The 7295-nt window shown below is 36.4% G+C and overlaps 1 protein-coding gene across 1 annotated transcript in view; it reads right to left on the bottom strand.

Annotated features, from left to right (window-relative positions):
* KCNH7 (potassium voltage-gated channel subfamily H member 7) overlaps positions 1 to 7295 on the bottom strand; it is a 457793-nt gene that overhangs the window by 15525 nt on the left and 434973 nt on the right. The gene's annotated exons all lie outside the window — the stretch shown is intronic.

Below are 7295 nucleotides of genomic sequence, written 5' to 3'. Positions count from 1 at the left end.
GCAGGAAAAACTCCAAGAGACAAAATCCAGAACTTGTTCCCATTAGTGTCCTGGGGAGACAGTATAATTCTCCATCTGGTTACTGCTAATAACTAACCCACATACTCCAGAAGGTATATCATTTTCTAGAGAAATGTTTAAGACGGTGTCTCCATCTATTCTCTGCCTGGTTGTGCTTACTTTGTTATTTACAGAAGGCCAAATGAACTGATTTAAGGCCACTCCAGAGAAACTTCCAACTGTTTTTTAAAATTCCCATATGGCACAGAAATTAAACACAGATCTTTTTCTTTTATTTAAAAAAAATCATAATTTAAAATATGAGAAGCTAGAAAGCAGCCCAAGGTAAAAATGGATAGAGTTTAAAAATCAGTTCATGTGAAATTGTTATTAAGGAGTTAGTTTACACCTTGCCAATTAAAGTTCAATGTAGTGCAAGCAGATCGCTTAATTTATTTTCTTTAAGATTCCCCACTTGCTCAGTGATTTCATCATTACTGAGAAGACCACAGACCTTTCCAGTCTCAAGCATTGTTGACATCATTGATTACTCAGTATCACTTATATTTCTCTGCTCAACCACTAGTCTAGTTGCCTGTAAATATTCAGATCAACTCTTCTTACACAAGCCCTTTCTCTCCAGTGTCACGGACACAGCCTTCCTTCATTCTTGCCATCTCTTCCTCTGTTTCCTTTGATTTTAACTTCTCCCCTCCTGAAAATGTGATCAACATTTCCCCACTTTATAAACATATTATTTCATTCCTCAAAAAATAACAGTTTCCAATTTTATGCTAGTAAATGTTAAAAAAATTAAACACTTCACTTCTCTAAATTATACTCATACCTGCTTTGTGAATTGCATCAGTTTGTTGCGCCTAAGTAAATTTTTGTGCAGTTTGGGCACCAATGGGATTTGAATCAACAAAGGCTTCTCATCTTCCCCAAAATGCTTTTCTTTTAAACACTTTCATGGAATCTTTTCCAGCAGAATCAAATGTAAACTGAATTAACATCGAATTCATATGTCTCTGATATAAGTAAGGATAATGCTAACATGGATGTTTGCAATGAATGTACATCATAAATTATTAAATCACTTTGCCTTTTTGGCTTGAAAGAACTTGGGAGTTCTCTGTAGATTTGTAAATCCTCATACATAGTAAAATGTTCTGTCCCACCTACCACATGGGCCTTGGTCTAAGTTTACTAAATTATGGCTTGATTTTGGATGCTTAGGCACAAATTCATCAGTCAACATATATTGTTAAACTGAATTATAACTTGCTGATTTCAACTTGGGACATGTGTTCACAAAATGTGGTGAATGAGGGATTATTATTTAGTTCTCTAGTGAACCGGAGCAAATTATTTCATACACATGGCATCTAAATCCTTTAGCAAGAATTTCAGGTAAAAGCAGGATCATGAAAGAAGAAAACGTTGATATCCTTGAATTTTTTTCTAATACACAGGGGAAATTACTCCACATTTACTTCTGTGTTCATTGCCACTGGATCATCAGCCAGCTGCGTTTTGGAACTCAGGCCATGTGAACAGTTTCTCTGATGCAGCCCAACTGCAACATTTTTCTATTCCATACTAGATAAGTCAAAGCTTCAAATCTGATCATTTAAAATGACAGTTGAAATGACAATCTATTTGTGGATTAAAAATGGAAACTGCTCAGGCTTAGGCTGGAGGTTGGCTAATGGAACACATGATATTGGACTCAAATGCATTATAATTGGCCTCCAGGTACCTCTAGATTTTGATGGCTTGTTCCATTTCTGGTTAAACTGGATTATTTAACAGACATTAAGTAGCATTCGGTACTATTTTCCTTAATGTAATTCTTAATGCTATTTTATTTTATTTAATTAATTAATTTATTTTTTTGCAGTATGCAGGCCTCTCACTGCTGCGGCCCCTCCCGTTGCGGAGCACAGGCTCCGGACGCGCAGGCTCAGCGGCCACGGCTCACGGGCCTAGCTGCTCCGCGGAATGTGGGATCTTCCCGGACCGGGGCACGAGCCCGTGTCCCCTGCTTCGGCAGGCGGACTCTCAACCACTGTGCCACAAGGGCAGCCCTGTTATTTTATTATTATTATTTCTTAATGTTGTTTTCTTAAATGCTATGTAGAAATCGTATTCCGAATAGTAATCTGAGTAGTTTTTACATTTTCCCTTTTGCTAGAAATGAGACTGTATAATCATTCCTGTTACCATCGTTTTACAAAGAAAAAAACCCCTGCCTATTTAATTAAGCCTCGAATTTTTCTGATTTAGATGACTGAAAACTTTAAAAAAAATCCCTTGTTTCTGTAGGCTGACAGTTCACCTCCTCCCCTTTTCTCACAGGATCCAATTCTAAAGCAGTTGTGAATTGTCTTGTAGGTGTCTCTCTGTGCTCAGGATGGATTGAAGAGCACAGAACGAATGTTCTGATGGAGTGGTTGACCCATCCATCTTAAGAATGATTATATAAAATTCTTACATTTCAAACAATCTGGAAACAAATGCTTGTGCTCTCTCCATTATTTATGGAGTCTTTCTCTCAGGTGATTTATCATTTTTATTTGTCAGACCCAACAGGTGGACCCAACTTTTGGTAAAAGAGAGGCATTTAATGTACTCTCTCAGCATCTGCGTTTAAGATTTCTTACTGGTAACGATTTTGAGATGAGTTGAGCATTTTCCAGCCGAATGCATTAAAAAACATTTATTTCATTGGAAAATTGGAGTCCAAAATAAACTTCTTCATTTGATCTCAAGTACTTTAGTTCTTCTCTAGCATCAAAGAAAGTTGAAAGTGGATTGGAGTCATTTTTCTATATAAAGAATTTATCTTAAAAATTAAAATAAAGATACATTTATGTATTACTGAAATGGATAACAAAAGCTAATCATTATTTATTATTAGAGAAGATATTCCAAAGAGATGATGCCAAAGTATAATAGCAATATATTTAAAAACTTAATAAAATTAGAATTTGACCCACCCATATTCTGTAAAAACAAGTATAACAGTGTATATATTTACTCCTAACTTCAATAACTTTCACAGAAGTTATTTATTTTGGAGAAACACTTTCAAAACTTTACTGACTTTTGGATGGCAATGTGAAATCACTAAACCAGCATTACAAGGAGATAAGCTTTATTGCTATTTTTTGAAACACAGGTATGATGAGTTCAAGACCTCCTTCCACTCATTTTCTGGAACACTAGATTTTACCAGTTGATATATATAGAAGTGTCCATTTCAATAAAAATTACATGGGTAGGGAAATGAGAAAATTGCTCTTAGGATGTGTATAGCTCTTAAAATAATGTGTGGCACTATCTAAATCCAAAGTAAAGAAGATGCTGAACATTTTTTCACCTTAATTTCCATCCCTTTGGTTGGTACAGTCATATCTTTAGCACATTTTAATTTTTTCTGTTTTTTGGGGAGGCCTGTTAATTGCTGTTCTCATTGAATTATTCTCTCTCAAAAGGTCACTGGCTCCCTAAATCAGCCATTAGTAGGTACTTTGATATTTCATTTTCTGTTCATAGAAAAAGTTGAGCAGAATATTCCAAATATTTGGTCACAAAAGTGCTATCAGTAAAAAATATATATATGCTTGTGTTTGTGTATCTCATGTGCCATTTTACATGCTATTGTACTAAAATTTATGTATATTATAAAATATACACAACATAAAATTTTATTTTGTTTTATTTTATTTTGGCTGTGCTGCACAGCTTGTGGGATCTTAGCTCCACATCACAAAATTTTAAAAGAAGTATTCCCATAACCCAATAAACCACACTGACACACTCTGAAGTAAGTACAATCCAACTCTGAAGACCAGTTAGAGACTATTTTTCAACATGTTCCAAATGGTTATACCACATTTATTTCTGTTCTGTCCAACTATTTTGCCAATGCTTATGATCACTAAGGAAGTCATTGAAGATACATTTTTATTCTTCACTTTCTGTAAAAATAACATTTTACTTCCCTCTCAGGAACTATAACATCTCCCCCTACAATGACCATAGTCAGTTCGGGGAGGTCCTGGGTACCTCCGTGCCAGAATTTTAGGAAGGAAGGAGAACTTCTTGAATATATCTTCAAAAAAATACAAGGTGTCCTCAAATTTGGACCTGAACTGACAACTCTTACCTGTCAGGAACTGAGTTTATATTCTTAAAAGAAATGTGCAGCCTATGAGGACAAACCACTTTCATCTACAAATGCATTTTAGGAGAGAAGTGATCCGATACGTTAAGCTTCTATTTAGTTCAAGTCAACTTGCAGAGGTTCTATATATATCTTTCCATTTTTAATATCTCTTTTTGAATGTAAGCTCCTTAGCACCACATGGTAGGCATGATGGGGGGCACTGTGCAGGTGAGAGCTGAAGCCTGAAGAGTTCCAGTGTTGTGTTGAGTAGGTCGTGAGTGGTAATTGTAAGACTCAACCTCTCTCTGTCTCCAATGGCTAACCACGTGTTCTTCCCTCTGGTTCTTGATGCCTCTGCTGATTAATTCACAGTCATCAGCACTCTTGGATATCTGCCCTCAAGGTATTGTTTCAAATGAGCAGTAAACGAACTCTAAAGTAATTAATACATTTCATGGGCAGCTTTTAGTTTATGTACCTTCCATATCATTTAGTATCAATTATCTTCTGAAAATCCTCTGCTCTTTATACTTACTTATATGCATTTTCCTCCCAGATATTGATTCTATATCAAGAAATATAGAATGAGCGGCCCTTTCAGATCTTTAGATTGGGGGGATTGGGATTAAATTGCTTTCAGCAAATTTTAAACTTGCGTATTGCACCATGGAGTCCTGAAGACTGGAATAGGCTCTCAGGCTCTGGATAACTGGAGTTAATTGTGTTTTCATGTTGACCAAAAAATGCTTACTCACTGACACACCAAGAAACTTCAAAGAGCTACAGGCAGGCAAATCCCTTACCATCAACACTTTATATAAAATGGGTCTTATAGACTAAGCCTGCGATTAAAGGAAAAGTTTTCAGAATCAATAGAAATGTCTATGTGCATGAGCACAATATAAATTGTGACACACTCAGGGCCTTGTCAGGAGATAAAAACGTTAAGTTATTTAGCTTGAGAATGAAGAAACTAAACAAGATTGAAAGGAGATTTAATAAATCTTCAACTGTATGGGGGACATTATTATATAGACAATATCGTCAAGCTGTTCTTCATTTCTAGTGAGATCAAAATATGAGATTAACTTCAGGATAAGGGAATTAGATTAAGTTGACAGAAGAACAGCTTGACTGTTATGGTTCTGATTTTAGAAAAAGTCACTAGGAGAATAATGAAGGACATTGCAGTAATAAATTATCACCTATCTGTGAATGGTTTATTGTTCTGCAATCAGCCAGAGGAGTCAACAGTTAGCTCAATTCAACAGATATTTATCAACCATGATTTGTTAAAAGAATCTGCAGTTTGATAGAGAAAAAGGACAAATGTACCAATAACCACTGTACAGGGCAGATTTTGAAAATAAAGATCTTCCTTGATTTACAATGGGGTTACAGCCCAATAAACCCATTGTAAGTTGAAAATATCATAAATTGAAAATGCATTTAATACATCTAACATACTGAACATTATAGCTTAACCTAATCTACCTTAAACATGCTCAGAACACTTACACTCGTCTATGGTTGGGCAAAATCATCTAACAAAAGCTTATTTTACAATAAACTGTTGAATATCTCATGTAATTTATTGAATACTGCACTGAAAGTGAAAAACAAAATGGCTGTAAGTGCATTGGCTGTTTCCCTCTTGACCGTGTGGCTGACTGGGAGTGGCGCTGCCCAGCATCACGAGGGAGCGTCACAGCGCATTGCTAGCTGGGAAAAGATCAAAATTCAAAATTTGAAGTATGGTTTCTTCTAAATGTGTATTGTTTCCGCACTACTGTAAAGTGAAAAAAATCACAAATTGTTTCATCGTAAGTCAAGGACCATCCGTATAACAACAGGGAAGTGGCTTAGGAATTCAGGAAAGAAAGAAAACCTGTATTTTTGAGGAAATCAAGAAAGAGTTCACACTGAATATCACTGAAGATTAACCTTGACAAAAAAATGTAATTTAATGGATGAAAAAGTGGTGTGGTATAGTTGTGTGTGAGTGTGTGTGTGTGTGTGTGTGTGTGTGTGTGTGTGTGTGTTTAAGGATAGGGAAGTAAATTCCAATTAAGGAAAGGATACAAGCAAAAACACAAAAATGATGTATGTGAAAGAGAGGGTAGCTGAGTTCACTTGAAATATAGGGCAAGTTAAAGCTAGTAGATGCTCTCCCCTTGGGAGAGAATCCAGAGGGAAGAGGGCCAAGAAAAGAACTTGGATTAAGAAGGCAAAAGGAGGAAAAGAATCATATGGAAAATGCTCAAATGCTAGTTCATTAACTCAGTCATTCTTTCAACAAATATTTGTCGAAGACCTGCTATGAGGCAAGCACTGAAGCTTCAGGTGACTAAATATTTCCCATGGGGCTTATGATCTACAGGCAGGTATCACTGATTAAATGATGACGCAAATCATATGGAAGTACAGCTGGAATAAATGCTGCAAAAGAGAGGAGCTGATGGGGAAGGCCAGGTTAGGGTAGTGAAGGAAAGGATGGTATGAGATAAGACTGAAGAGGTAGGCATAAACCTACCCTATGAAGAATTTAGGGAATGGGAAGTCTTTAGAGGGCTTTAAATATGTGGGTGACATAAACATACCTGCATTTAGAAAAAAAAAAAAATCACCAGTGGTCCAGTGTGGAGAATAGATGACAGAGGGCAAGTTGGGAAGGTGAGTTGAAATGTGTTTCAGTATTATGGTAGCTTGGTCCAGAGCTGCGGCTCTGAAGATGGAGAAAAGTGAAACAATAGAGACCTAGTTTGCAGAGTAAATGGATGTGTTGCAGGTGCCACTAACAAGACTTGTTACCAGGGTGGATGAGGAGGTTGAGAGATGGTTGGTTCCTAGATAGATCTATTTTGTGCAGTTTATAGAATGGTGATGCCATTTAGAGACACGGCAACTGATGGAGAGATAGGTTTCCAGCGGGACATCATGATTTCAATTTAAGAAATGTTGAGTTTGAGCTGCCCTTGCGATTTCAAGTAGATGGCTTAATAGGCATTTGGATATATGAGACTGAAGCTCAGATGACCCGGGATTAAGATATAAATATGTACATCTCCTATGTGAAAATATAATTAAACTATGGGTATAAATGAGATTACTCAGGGAAAGA

The sequence above is a fragment of the Lipotes vexillifer genome, unplaced genomic scaffold, assembly GCF_000442215.2.
Source record: "Lipotes vexillifer unplaced genomic scaffold, Lipotes_vexillifer_v1.1 scaffold68, whole genome shotgun sequence".
Taxonomy (NCBI): Eukaryota; Metazoa; Chordata; class Mammalia; order Artiodactyla; family Lipotidae; genus Lipotes; species Lipotes vexillifer.
The sequence above is the reverse complement of the archived record's forward strand: the minus strand, read 5'-3'. Positions and strand labels throughout refer to the sequence as shown.